The sequence below is a fragment of the Lycium barbarum genome, chromosome 5 (assembly GCF_019175385.1).
Source record: "Lycium barbarum isolate Lr01 chromosome 5, ASM1917538v2, whole genome shotgun sequence".
NCBI lineage: Eukaryota > Viridiplantae > Streptophyta > Magnoliopsida > Solanales > Solanaceae > Lycium > Lycium barbarum.
In genome coordinates, this window is record NC_083341.1 from 60,440,535 (window position 1) to 60,456,140 (window position 15,606).

Sequence of the window (15,606 nt, forward strand, 5' to 3'; positions counted from 1 at the left end):
TTTTATTAGCTCTAATAATTTATTTTTAATGTAATGTCTAGTGAGAAAAAGAGGGTCATATTCATTGACTAGTGGACTTGCTTATCAGGTAGAGATTGAGTGCTCAGCAAATTAAATACAATCCCGTCAACCATCAATCTCAAGCAATATAAGTTGATTAAAGTATCAAATGTGGAGCAATTTATGCAACTGCCGATTTATTGCAAGAGCACATGATATTAAGCACTATGAAATGCATCTGAAGACGTGGAGATTGGTTATTCTTTATTTTATCAATAGTTAAGGAATCATCAAAATAAAAGAAAAAGTTTCCTCCTAAGAAGTTGTATTCCGAAATTTGAAAAATAAGAAAAACTTGTTTTTCAAATTTTTCACCTTTTTCACAACCAAAACAACTACATTTCAATAAAAAATACAATTTCAAAAACTATGGCCAAACACAACTCCAACTCCAAAATTCCAAAAAAAAGTGATTTTTTTTATTTCTATGGCCAAACGCCTACTAAGTTATCTGGAAAAGCCTACATTCTTGCATTGGGCTAACATAAGTAACTTGAAGGGAAAAATCAACTTAATACTAAATTAGTAATCTAACATAGCATTGAGGAGTAATGAAAGGAATTGTACTCCCTCTGTCCTAATTTATGTGATACTTTTCGCTTTCCGATATTCAAACTGCATGAACTTTGATCAACATTTTAAGATGTATGTTTTCACCAAATTGATGTGAAAAAATTTGCAACTTATAATACTTTTCATGTAGTTTTTAAATATATAAATTTTAATCTTAAATTTTTGAATTAATTATCTAATCCAACTCCAAAGTTTAATCAAATCGACTTTTAAAAAGTGAAAAGTATCACATCGCATAAATTGAAAAGGAGGGAGTATTAGACACGAGTTTAACCCTTCCTACTATGATCGATTTTAGAATTGAGCCGGATAGTGCTCATATTTTTGAAGCTGAGTAGCATATTTCATATCTACAATGTATACCTTATATGTATATAGGGTATATATGGTTTTATACCATAGTTTAAGAATATTGCTATAAATAAAAAGGCTAAAAAAAAAAAGGAGTTTCCTATATTATTGATAACAAAATTAAATATATATTAAAACACATTAATTGCTTTTCTAAAAGTCTCCATCATATACTCAGCAAATAGTTTAAATATTGTTTTTATGATATATATTATACTACAATTCTTTGAACAAGTATATATATATTTTACTTATATATTACATATATTTCATTATTATATACTATATATAATATGATTTTTTATGTATATTAACTATTATATACTAAATATAATATTATTTTTATGTATATTACATAAAAGTATTATATATATATATATATATATATATATATGAGCACATACATTATTGCATTCATATCTTAGATAAATTGAACAAGCAGAATACAATAATCATATGAATTTACATTGAGTTAATTTTTTCATAAAAATCAGATAAATTTAAATGTGTATATTTTATATACTATACAGTATATTTTATCAATGTAAATTAACTCATTTATATACTGTATATTATATAAAATATACACATTTAAATTTACATTGAGTTAATTTTCCTATTTATGAAGGAGAAAAAAAATTGAAGAATAAATATGTGATCGCAGAAAGGAAGCCATGTTTTATGGGATGAGTTGTCAGTTATTAATTGAGATTCCTATTTGTCCTTCAAATGGGCTGGTCTTTAATTTTAGCCTTTAAATGAGTTGGTCTTTAATTTTTACCCTTAGAAATAGAACTTATGCCTGGCAGCAGGGTATAAGTTCTTTAAGGGTGAGGGGCATAACTTGTGGGATATTATAATGTGAAAATATAAACGCATGCCCTGCGAAAAAATTGTTTGCCTTGAGGGGCAAGCATAAGTGACACTGACCTCTCGGTTAGCAATTTTTTATTTTTATTTTTAAATAACAAAAAGTTTCTTATAAAATATATACAATTCGGTAAAAACATAGAACAACAACAACATACTAGTGTAATCCCATAAGTGGGGTCTGAGGAAGGTGGTGTGTATATGCAACCTTACCCCTAGCTTGTGAAGATAGAGAGGTTGTTTCCGATAGACCCTCGACTAAAGTAAAACATATCAAAATCTGTAAGAAAATGAAATACATTGGTGAAGAAGCCATGTATAAAATAATGGACAAAAGAATAGTTGCAACAACAAATAATAAGATAACCAAAGCAAAGGAAACAACGAGTAATAATAAAATCAAAGAATAAGACAGCAGGAGAGTTTTAACCAAAAAATAGTAGAGAAATGAAACCTTGTAGCAATTTTCAATACCTTATATCAGGGTTTATGATTTTTACATAGCTGTAATAGGGTAAAGAAACTAGCTACCTCTAAGTTGCTTCACTAGGTGAAACAGTGAAGGAGAAAAGGGAAATTTACATAATACATTTGGATTATTTTAATGGGATCATCTGAGTGATCATATGTTAATCCCTTTATTCACCAGATTATGTAAAAGTAATTTGCTTTTAGTAACAATGAATCAAGCTAACCTACAATGCCACATTTCCACACTGAGAAGAAAAGGGTACTAACTTCCGTACACACCTGCAACACCACCTTACTTTAATCCTTCTCTACTCACAAGATAACTAGTTTCTTCTTAGTTTTTATTCATGCATTTATCGTTTTCCATGTTATGCATGTCTGTAATTAGACTACATCTTTTTCTATTCATATTCTCCCAATAAACTTCATCTTTTCTTTTTTAAACGTATTAGTATGGTTTCTCGTGGCAGAGATCTTCTTTTTAATTAGTTCGAAGTTACTCCAGTGTTCACAGAAAGGTACACACACACTTGTATATTAAAAGTAGGAATCCCTAATTTAAAAAGTTAAATTATCTAAATACCCTTCTTAATAACCATATTCTATTTTTAAATATATTTAATAATATAATACTAAAAATAACCTTTAAATAAAAGGCAAAAAACCGACACTACAACACAGTGTATCTATAGCTACGAAATTTAAGCTATGAATTTAAAAGGCGTAGCTATTACCTAGCAATAGCCATAAAATTTAGAATTCCGTAGCTATCTATAAATTCATAAAATTCGTAGCCACGAAAATCAAATTGGCAAAGCTAATTCCTTATTTTTGTTATAATTGCTAACAATCGTGGCAATAACAACCTAAATAGCTACAACTTTATTGCTACAATTAAATTTTGTAGCTGATAATAATAAGTTCTTGCCACGCAATGAAAATTACTGTAGCAATAGTAACTTTTTAGCCACAATAAATTATTTGAAACAAAATGTTGTAACTAAAGAAATATTTTTGCTTCAAGTTATAAAAATTTGTGGCAATATTTAAATAATATAGCCACAAGTTTTTGCTATAACAAAATTCCATAGCTAATAAGTAAATTTTACCACGAGTTGAAACTTACTGTAGCAATAGTAACCTTTTAGCTACAATAAATCATTTGAAATAAATTGTTGTAGCTAAATTAATATTTTTGCTTCAAGTTATAAAAAGTTGTGGCAATAGTTTTTTTTTTGGTGAAGATTTTTTTTTATTAATCCTCACGAACCAACAATTACAATGTATCCTTCAATTCAGTCCCTATTTAGAATAAAACTATTCTTAATCGTTTGTTACACATGATAAGGTGAATATTCCGGGACTAAGTTTGGGATTAAAATTTATAGACTTTATAAATTTATCTTACACTGTTAGCCAAACACTGGATAAATTTAATCTCAAACTTAATATGAATATCCCACCTTATCCCTTATCCCATCGAACTAGAGATTACTTTATCCCACCCTCCAGGTAGAATAAATTAGTCCAAGAATTACAATTTTAAGACTATAATCCCAGGATAATTTAGAGGTGTTTGGCTTTTAGTTAATTTTTATAAACTTTTTGGACGTAAAAGTAAATGGTTAAAAATATTTTTTATCTTTCTCAAACGACACAAAAAGTAGCTTAAAATAAGAGCCCATTTGGATTGGCTTATAAGTTGCTTATAAGCTGTTTTCAGTTTTTTTTAGTGTTTGACTGACCAGCTTAAAGTTATTTTGTGCTTAAAATAAACTCAAAAAATTAATTAGGCCCATTTAACTTAATTTATCTAAAGCACTTAAAACAACTGCATTTTTTAAGCCCACCCAAACAAGCTCTAAGTCAATCCAAACACCGTCTTCATGTACAAGTGTATTATCCTATCTTAATAGCTCCTCTATCCATTCCTTGTGTTCCTGCTTTTGTCTTCTACTCAAAAAGTAGTCCTTGCGGTCCCTGCATTCCTGTTGAACTTGAGTCAATAGGATGTGAGGTCTTGGCACTTTAGAGTCCCGTATATTTTTTTTTTGTGGCAATAGTTAAAATCATTGTTTTAAAAGGCAGTGTCAGGACTCGCTCCGGGGCTCGTCTCGGGGCAGGACAGTGGCAAAACGCCCTGGGGCTAACGTGCGGGGCTTAGTTCCTATGAGGCTTACGTTCTAAGCGCCCAACCGTACGCCCTAAACACGCCTAACGCCCAACGCCCAGGGCTCGTCTAACAGTTCTTACACAAATTATATTTTAAATTCCTTAATTAAAATCATTCACCCTCATAATTATTTAACAAAATAATGATACTTAATAGTTTTTCATCTATAAAAATAGAAGATTGGATGTAACTCATATAACAAGTCGTAGTATTGGATATTTACTATTTGAGAACGTCGTGAGGGTGAATATCACTTAATTTAAAAAAAAAAACACATAGCGGAATTGTACATTTTCACTTGTCATTGGTCATAAGTCCTATGTATCAGAATTATCATATAATTTTATTTTTTGTTCACGAAGAAGTTATGTTTTAATTGTAATATTGATAAATTTTATTGATTATTTGCTTATAGGGAGCTAAAATGAATAGTATGATAGTAATAGTGTTTTAAAAAACTGTGTTTTTTTCCGTGTTTGAAAGTTAAAATGTTAGAATTGTTTTGCATTTCATAATAGCTTTTATTTCATTGTATTGTTTATACTTGTAAAATTATGTTATATATAATTACAAGTTATAAGCAGTGTATAATGGATTGCTTTGATCATTTTTTTGTGAGGATCAAGCGCGCGCGCTCATACATACATACATACATACATACATACATATATATATATATATATATTATTTATTTACAGTTTTCTTTTATTTTGTTTATGTAATTTTACCTATTTAAAAATATTTATTATAATTATATTATTTTAAAAAATACTAAAAATTAAATACCCATGGGGCTTACGCCCCGTGCCTCGAGGCTTACGCCTCGTCGAGGCGTATGTAAAACGTCCCGCCTTACGCCCCCGCCTTTTAAAACATTGGTTAAAATATTAGGTTGTGGCAATAGTTAAAATGTTATAGTCACAATTGTTTTTGCTATAACAAAAAGTTATTTAAAACAAAATATTATAGTTAAATAAATATTTTTGCTTCGAGTACAACAATTTATGGTAATAGTTGACTTAGTAGCTACAATTATTTGTCATGATGAAATAATATAGCCACAAATTTATTGTTGCGATAAAGTTTGTAGCTAATCATTATTTTTTACCACGAGTTGAAATTTGTTATAGCAATAGTAATCTTTGGCCACATTAATTTTTCTTACAATAAAAATTACCATAAATATAGTAATAATAGAATCACATAACTAGTTGTAACAAATATAAATAATTAGATGAATAGTTATAAAAATATGCATGTGTGTATATGTGCTTTCTTAGAGAATTCACATTCTGGTAGGTATAATTACTTGCATAAGCAAGTTCTTATATGTTATCATAAAATCAAATATGCATTAAATAAGTGTATAAATTGAAGACACAAATTCATAAAAGTGCAGAAATTAAATTAAAGAGACAATTTTTATGATAAAATCACGAAATAAATATAATATGCTCTATGACTAGGACCTCTTCTATCGAACAATACCTTTATGGAGCTTTAACAAAATTTCGTAGCTAATTATTAACTTTTGTCACAAGTTAAACTTACTATAGCAATAGTGACCTTTTATTCACGAAAAATTATTTAAAATAAAATATTATAACTAAATAAATATGTTTGCTTTGAGTACTAAAAAGTTGTGACAATAATTGACTTAATAGCTACAATTATTTTCATGGTGAAATGATAAAGCCACAAATTTATTATTATGCTAAAATTTATAGCTAATTATTATTTTTTACCACGAATTCAAATTTGTTGCTGCAATGGTAATCTTTTCGCTATATTAAATATATTTTTTGTGCAATTGAAGTAACCATAAAAACAGTATTAACACAATCACAACAAATTAATTGTAACAATTTTGAATAGCTAGATGAATAGTTATAGAAATATGTAGTATATGTGGAGAGTTTTCTACATTCTGATAGGTATAATTGCTAGCATAAACAAGTTCTTACATGATATCATAAAATTAAATAGTGAAAAATCATTTACGTAAAAAATAACATTAGATTTTCCAGCATTATTCTACTTATAATATTAATGAACTTAGTAAAAATTACGTCACCCAACTTTGCTTTAAAAATCAAACCCCCCCCCCCCCCTCCCACCCTGATTGACCTTTCCAAATGCCTATTTTACCCTTACATTATCAACCTTTATCTTTTTTTTTTTACTTCTTTAAAAAACTGGTTTTTTAATCTATTTATCAAATTTTCTATGAGAAAAATAAATATTATTTTCAGACCAAAAAATAAAAGTGGGAAATATTGATTGAGTATATAAGTTAGTAACATTTTATAATGAAATAAATGAGCAAAATAAAAAGATAACTTTATTAATAATAATCAAACTCTTATCTATTTATACAAGTGAAAATGCCAAGAGTAAAATGTATTGAATAAGGAGGGAGAATGTCTATTGTTCAAAATTGAGGAGTTGTTTAATTTTTAAAGCAAAGTTGGGGCCGTAAATGACTTTAGCTAAAATCAAATATTCGATTAAATCAGTATCTAAATTGAAGACTAATTCATAGAATTATTGCACAAAGTAAATTAAAGAGGCAATTTTATGATAGAATCACACAACATGAGAAATAAATAGTATATGCCCCATGACTCGGACCTCTTCTATCGAATGATACCTTTATCAAGCTAGTAGTCAGAGGTGTTCATCTTTCTATTCGATTCAATCTTACAAGCTCTTAATTAAGTTTCAAAAATAATTTAAATAAATAGGAGGTTATATCTAATTAAATTTGATTAATTATTAATATCGAATTTTAAGAAAATCATCTTTACTAATCCAAACCAAGCTCCATCTTGATCAAGTGCTTCGAGAATTGTTATTTAACTCGAACCTATTCTATCGGAACAATATATTTTAGTGTAATTATAGGTGTTTACCGTTTGATTAGAATAAATCTTACTTGTAAAGTATAATTTGAATAAATGATGGTTAGATGTAACCTATGATTAAGTAATTATATCAAATTAATAAGTGTTAACTCCAAACAATGTTCAATGATTAGTAAATTACAAACTAAAACGGATAAATTTAATTACTTTACATCAAATTACAATGTATTTTTATTAAGAAATTTTTTAGCTAACTTCTTTTTATTGTTCTAATTATTAAGATTTAGGAGGGAAACATGATGAATTCATAACAGTTCCCCTCTAAATTATGAAATTAATAGTAATAAATAAATAAAAAAAGTTGTGCCTAACTTTGAAAAGAACACTAAATTAACAACACAAAAACAAAGACAAAAAGAGTTCCACCCAAATTATTTCCCTCTAATTATTTTATGCCTAAATCAAAGCTTTCTTTTCCTATTAAAGAGCCAAAACCCTACAAAACTAAGCAATCAAAAGAAAGAAGAAGAAAGGTGCCGTCACCAATCTTCAAATTTCTTGACTCCATAACTAGGCCTTTTAGCCTCAACTTCAACTAATCTCTTTTATGATTCAGAATTGAAGACGCCTATGAATATTTGTACCCAAAAACTTGTTCCAACTTTTGTGACCCTCATGGGTTAGGAAACGTGGATAGATTTTTTGTTTAGCCATGGGCATGGAGTTGCTGATCAGGAAGAGGTAATATTCTCGTTCTTGTATATTTTTTTTTTTCGCTTCTTGTCCAATGCACAATTTTGTCAACTCAGAGTATTAACTTTTGTTCTTGAATTGTATGTTTAGTTTTTGTATAATTTTATGTATCTTAGAATTATTTTATAATTCGAATTATGCTTGCAGCTCAAGGTCAACAATCAAATGACGCAAATCTAACTGTAAGTAATTTATTTATATTTTCTTATTATTAATCTAGTATATATGTGATTTCTCTAGAAAAATATTCATATTAAAGTTTTTTCCAATAAAGTTTAATTTTTTGAACGAAAATACTTTATTGTAACATTTTCTTATTTGTTTTTTCAATTGTTGTTGCAGCTTTTGGATGAGTGATGAAAGCATCAAAATCGACGGGGACATGAATAATCGTTCTTTTTTCTTGTAAATATATCGATATGTTTGAATAGAATAATGTTTCACTATTTTAAATAATATTGTTGAACCTTTATTAAGTCTTTTTCTAATATATTGCATTTATTACATAATTAAGGATATTCTGCTAACAGTAATTGTGATAAAATTTTCAATTAGTAGCTATGAAATTTTTGAATTTGTAGCTAAACATAAATATAATTTCCACGCAAATGAGAACATGGACACACATTTTTATTTCCATAGCAAATGAAGAAAGCCTTTTGCTACAATTTATCCCCCGTGACAAAAAAGTATGGAAGTTTAGCTATGAGTTTTTGAATTCGTAGCTAGACATATATACTCCTATAATTACCACGTATCAAGAACATGGCTATGGATTTTCACTTTCCGTAGCAAATGAAAGTTCTTCTTAGCTATAAAGCTATTTATTTCATGGCTAAAGGTAGGGGTGTACATGGACCGGGTTGGTTCGGATTTTTTAAACACCAAACCAAACCAATCGCGTCGGGTTTTTAAATTTATACACCAAACCAAACCAATAAAATTCGGATTTTTCAACTTCGGGTTTTCTCGGGTTATTCGGTTTTCTCGGGTTATTCGGTTTTCTCGGGTTTTTCGAGTTTTTTTTTTTCGGAATAGTCTTTATACAATACATATAACTTTTACTTCAAATATTTCTGTCCTCGTAAGATACAACTATATAATTAAGGTGTTTCTTAAGAAAATAACACAAAATGTGAGAAGAGTGATGACATTGTATTAAAATATTCAACAAAAACTAATAAAATCGGTTAAAATAATTGTAACACCTCGTATCTTAGAACTCATGTTAGACTCGTAACGTTAGAGTTTTAGAGAAAAATTTGAAAGTTTGTACGTATTACGAAAGTGGTTGACCAGCCTAATTCAAGCACCCGTAACTCCTTGATTAGTTGATAATTTGAGAAAACTTAAAACATAAAAGTTGTAGCCCTTTGGAATATCTTTCCAACGGTATATTATGGAGCTCAAATGGAGCTCTGTACTGAGAGTTATGCCTGTTTTACTATCACTGGTGGGAGCAGAATTTTCAGATTTTGGGTTACGTTTTTTAGCCTTTTCCTACTCTAATTGGGACTCCTTATTTTATTATTGTATGAAGTAAAAAACGTCCCTAACACTACTCTAAACCCTAAGAGACTATTCTTTTTATCTCTACCTCCATCCCTAAAGAACCTAGACACTTCAATCTTGCAAGAAACTCATTCTTCCAATCAAGAAAAATCAAGAAACCTTCAAGAATTTGGTTTGGCAATCTAGTTTCCTAAGGTTTCCTCCAAGGTAAATATTTTAATCAAGAACCTTTGTATTCTACAAGATTTATCATTTATAAATACTAGAATAAATCCATCCATCCCGTTACCTTATAAAAATCAAGAGTTGTAAAAAGTTGGAGAAAACTCTAGTATTTTTCTATTGAGTTTCATTCCGACCAGCCATATTAAATTGGTGTTTCCTGATAATCTAACCGTTAGATCAAGCCCAAATTTTAACTAAGTGTTCATAACACATAAGTAGAAAATATGAATGGTGGAGATTGGATTTGGAGGTCCGGATCAGTACCCTTTGAGCCACGAACAGTAGCTACAAAAATCAATGAAAATCCTCTCAAGGTTTCCAAATTCAAAGCTTTTGGAATTCTTCTTCAAAGATTCAGACTTTTCTTCAAGTTTTGGAGCGATTAAGGTATGTAGAGTTACTATCTACGTGTGGGAACATCATTGTTCTTCCCCACGCCTCCTAATCCATAAAGTATGAAACTTTACAAAACTGGGGTTTCTATTCTATACTATGCTCATGATAACCCTAGGTCCATGTCCATGATTATATTATGTATGAATTGCTATGATTCTATCATTGTGTTCTTAATAACTCCATATGATTATTGAGAATCAGTCTGTAATCCATGAAAACCCATATCTCGTATTCCATGGGTTCTTGCATTCGTGTTTTTAAATAAAAATGATTATTTCATGAATATCCTACAATGTCTACAAGTTTTCATGCAACTATATTATATAATTACTTTCATACTATGATACAAGATACATACATACTAAATACAAGTTATCTCATGAAACCATGTTTACAAGTTATTTCATGAAACCATGTTTACAAGTTATTTCGTGAAATCATGATTACAAGACAAGTACAAGTTTATTCACGAAAATCATGGGCTTCTTAGCCAACTATATTATGTTCATGTTTTTGGGAGTTGCACGAATTACCGAGAAGGCTCAGATAGTCTGAAACTATGTAGCCACCATAGGACAAGGATCGCTCCGCCCAGTTAGGACGATACCTTAATTTTACATTGAATGGATCCATCAGGCACGTTACCACCTTATACCCTGGCAAGGTATGAGGGCTTTGCTGGTCCGGCGAGGTACTAGACTCCACGTACCCACGTGGTGATATCACATGTCGGTTTATGAAATGCTCTCCCTACTTATCATGTTTTACTTATGTTATATATATATATACCCATGCTCATGCTCAGGTTTTCAGTTTCAGTTCTTATCATGTTATTCCATGTCCCGTGTTATTTCTTTCAGTTGCTTTACATACCAGTACATTCAATGTGCTGACGTCCCCTTTTATTACCCGGGGGCCTGCATTTCACGATGCAGGTACATATTTATAGGATGCCGCATCTGCTCAGTAGGATTTGCTCGTATCAGCTCATTGGTGAGCCCCATCTCATTCAGGGTTTAGTCAGTTATATTTATTTTACTAGTCATGCATTTAAAGGTATTCTGGGGGGCCTTGTCCCAGCAAGTACGTTTTCCAGTCAAAATTCACGATTAGAGGTTTCATAGACTAGCCAGTTTAGTTATGTTAGACATGCAAGGTGTTTAGCCATCTTTGGCTCAACTCATGTTATTTTCGCATTTATGATTTAAACAAGTATTTCATTAAATTATTATGACATCTCATGTTTTATAAAAGCTCATCACGTTCATGCTATATTTCCGCTCATGTATGCCTCATGATGATTCAGCAAGCCATGTGGTTCGCTCGGTCACATGCAGTATGGTACCGAGTGTCGTGTTACGCCCAGGCCATGGTTCGGGGCGTGACATAAATATTGGTAATTAACAAGCCATAAAGAAAATGACCATAATCTAAAAATACTAAGTCATGCTAAAATAAGCACGGCTAATAAGTATTAATTACATGACAAAGAAAAAAACTTAAGTTATGTATTTTCACTCTCTAACCTAATTATGCAAAACTAAAGAATAGATATCCAACATTATTGTCATTCCTAGTGGTAAATTGAATTTCTTTTGTTATTATTAGTGTTGAGCTGGTTTTGGTTTGAACTTTATTTGAGTTACAAATATCCATATGATATAAAACTTATTGACATTTAAAATTCTAAGTTCAAGCTTGAATAATATGATAATAGATAAAAAAAAACTACGAAAAAATAAAAGAAATATTTATAAATTCCATTACAAATAAATATTTTTATGTATAAAATATTTTAAAAATTGAATACATGTAATATTGGGTTGGTTTGGTTCGGTTTGACTTTTTTTAGTTAAAACCAAACCAAACCAATTATGATCGGGTTTTTTTTCTCAACACCAAACCAAGTCAAATCAAACCACTAATCGGGTTTTTTTCTCGGTTTGACTCGGTTTATCGCTTTGGTGCAGTTTGTCGGTTTACTTTGTATACCCCTAGCTAAAGGTTTGGATTCTTAGCTACATAAGAAAATATTTGTGGCAAATACTTTAATTCATAGCTATGAATTTTTTTTAATTCGTGACTAAACATGAGTATTATTGCCATGAGACTAAGCTATAGAAATAGCCATAAAATTTGTGCTTGTGTAGCAGATAAATTAAATATTTTGCTACGATACAACAGCTTGTGGCTACAATATGAAGATAGCTACAAATTTTGTTCGTTATGGCAAAAGAATAAAATCACTTGCTATAAGTATATTTTTTGTAGCAATAAGTATAAGTCCTTAGCCACGAACCATGTAAAGTTTGTAGCTAACTTTTAGCTACGCTACATTTTGCTACGAATGCTAAGGGAAAAAAAATTGTGGCTAAAGTGTTTAGCCACGAAAAATTTCATATTTAGCTACAACGTATTTTGTAGCAATATATGCCTTGTGTTGTAGTGCGATTTTGTTTAAGTGGATTTTCTTAAAAGTAGTGCTTGTTCTTATTAATTACTACTCCCTCCGGTTCAAAATAAGTGTCCAATTAGCATTTAGCATACCCTTTAAGTAAATACTAACTTCTACGAAAAAAATAGGTACTTTGATTGAACTACCCTTAATTAAATAGTTACTTGATTACATAAAAATTTCACTCATCTAAATAGGAGTAATTTTGATGAAAATAATTAATTCTTTCTTGATAATGTAAGTGGACACTGATTTTATACCAAAAGTCTGCATATATTTTACTCTCTTCAGATCCCACTTATTAGATTACATTATACTATTGTTAGAGACTTATTTGAACCATCAGCTTTCAAAGAGCCTCTTCAACCGTTACCTTGAAGGAAAAGAGCTTAACTTATTTAAATGTTTGTCTCTTGCGGTCAAGGTGTACAAGTAACTTTTTTCCAACTTTATCTTTTTGTCAAATTGCCCATTGACCATTCTTTTTAAACTACTTTTCCGGTTCTTTCATTCTGTTCTTCTTTTTATTGGATTGAGTTCTTATATTAGGAAAATAAAAAAACAAAGAGTATAATTTTAATTTCATTAATAGGTATTGTATAGTAATAGAATTTCCCTTAACTATTTTCACTGCGAGAGGAAATTAATATTTCCATGATTGTCACGCATTATAGAACTTTAGAGATCATTGGTAAAGGTAAGTATCTTTGCTATTAGTTTGAGTGTTGGTCATGATAGAGCAACTGAAACGGATGAAAGGAACATACATCAGCAATGTTAGCTTATAAGAAAGTATTAGACGAGATACACTTAATTATCTATGTGTACCTCATAAAATTAAAATACATAATTACATGTATCTATTAAACTTTGATTGTTCATATCCGTCAGAAAATATCCAATCATCTTTACCTCGAGAAAAGGACCAAAAGCATCCATAATGTTTGGGTTTGGATCAAAATCATACATATTCTTTCACATGGAGCACTAATAGTACATTATGTTTGCATAAGTGGTGCACTTTTAGTCAAACTCCCAAATAAATTTAACGGAAAAGAACAAAAATGCCCCTGAACTTTTAGAAAAGGTATAAAAATACCCTTTATTCATCTATTTTGCTAAAACTACCCCTCAATTCAAATTTTTGGCTCATTTATTCCCCTTGACTAACGGACAACACTAATTTTTTTTTAAAATAAATAAATTGCACATGACATTTTATTACTGAAAAATTGATTTATTCTTTTACAAAGAAATCTGAAAAATCGTTATTTGTAGAATAAGAAAAAATAATTTTTCAACATCCGTTTCTTTAAAAAACAAATGTAGTAAGCCTTTTATATATATATATATATATATATATATAAAACAAAATTGGATTTTCATTAAAACATGTGGAATTTTTTTAAGTTTGGAAAACTTTTTTTAATGGGTGGAAACCCCATTTTTTTTTTTAGAAAATTCAATTTTTAAATCTGAAAAACTGATTGTTTTTTTAAGTAAAATGTGCAAACCTAATACTCCATAATTTTCTTCTAGATTTTAAAAAAAGACAGTTTTCTGGTTTTTTTTTAAACATAGTTTTTCCATAAAAAATTTAATTTTTTCAGGTTTTTATAAAAATCCAATTTTTCACATTTTGAAAAGAAAAAAAAATTAGTGTTGTCCGTTAGTCAAGGTTTTACTCGTTAAAAAAAAGTTTTCCAAATTTAAAAAAAAAATCAAATTTAAAAAAATTCCAAGGTTTCAGATTTCTTTTTAAAAGAATAAATCAATTTTTCAGTAATAAAATGTCATGTGCAATTTATTTTTATTTTTTAAAAAAATATTAGTGTTGTCCGTTAGTCAAGGGGAATAAATGAGCCAAAAAGTTGAATTGAGGGGTAGTTTTAGCAAAATAGATGAATAAAGGGTATTTTTATACCTTTTCTAAAAGTTCAGGGGCATTTTTGTTCTTTTCCGTTAAATTTATTTGGGAGTTTGACTAAAAGTGCACCACTTATGCAAACATAATGTACTATTAGTGCTCCATGTGAAAGAATATGTATGATTTTGATCCAAACTCAAACATTATGGATGATTTTGGTCCTTTTCTCTCTTTACCTCATCAAACAACTAATTATATTATAGGATAATCCACATTGATTATTCACATAAACTTGTGCTTTATCTTTCATGTATAAATATTTATTCAAATCTTAATTTGTTAAATAATATTGATATTATTTACAAAATCGTGTACTACATAACTTGTTATACATGTGCAACACACCCGCCGAGTATATATATGTGTGTGTATGTATTTATTATAAAGTGTAGTGTCCTAGCTTTATGGCCAAGTGATACCACCTCTTCATTTTAGAAACAGCAACATAACATATACAATATTGAATCCTTTTAACTGACTTCTACTTGGGTAAAGAAACAGGTGAAAGGCAACTTCCAAAGGAACGTACTTGGTATATTGTCGATCAAATAATGCAATTATCAGCCCCTAAATAATAGGTTTAGAAGCTCTACTTATCAACATATAAATATGTATGTATTTGAAAGTGTAGTGTCCTAGTTTTGATGGTCAAGTGAATACCACCTCTTCATTTCAGAAACAGCAACATAACATATACTGTACAATATTGAATTCTTTTAACTGACTTCTACTTGGGAAAAGAAGCATGTGAAAGGCAACTTCCAAAGGAACGTACTAGGTACCAGTTGTCGTTCAAATAATGCAATTATCAGCCCCCAAATAATAGGTTTAGAAGCTCTACTTATCAACAACTAATAACTATATATTGGGGGATGTAGGAATAGAAATTTCTGCAACTCATTCAACACAAGTAATTGTTCAACTAGAGAGCGGCTAAGTAATAGCACTGCAGCAAATTCTATCAAACGTCACTAAA

General features: G+C 29.5%; 1 long non-coding RNA gene across 1 annotated transcript; it reads left to right on the plus strand.

The window, feature by feature from the left end:
* The first annotated feature begins 7,812 nt into the window (after positions 1-7,812).
* On the plus strand, positions 7,813-8,579 carry LOC132642493 (uncharacterized). The gene is made up of 3 exons (XR_009583198.1): positions 7,813-8,103; positions 8,263-8,297; positions 8,458-8,579. It is a non-coding gene; the product is annotated as an uncharacterized LOC132642493 (long non-coding RNA).
* The last annotated feature ends 7,027 nt before the right edge of the window (positions 8,580-15,606 follow it).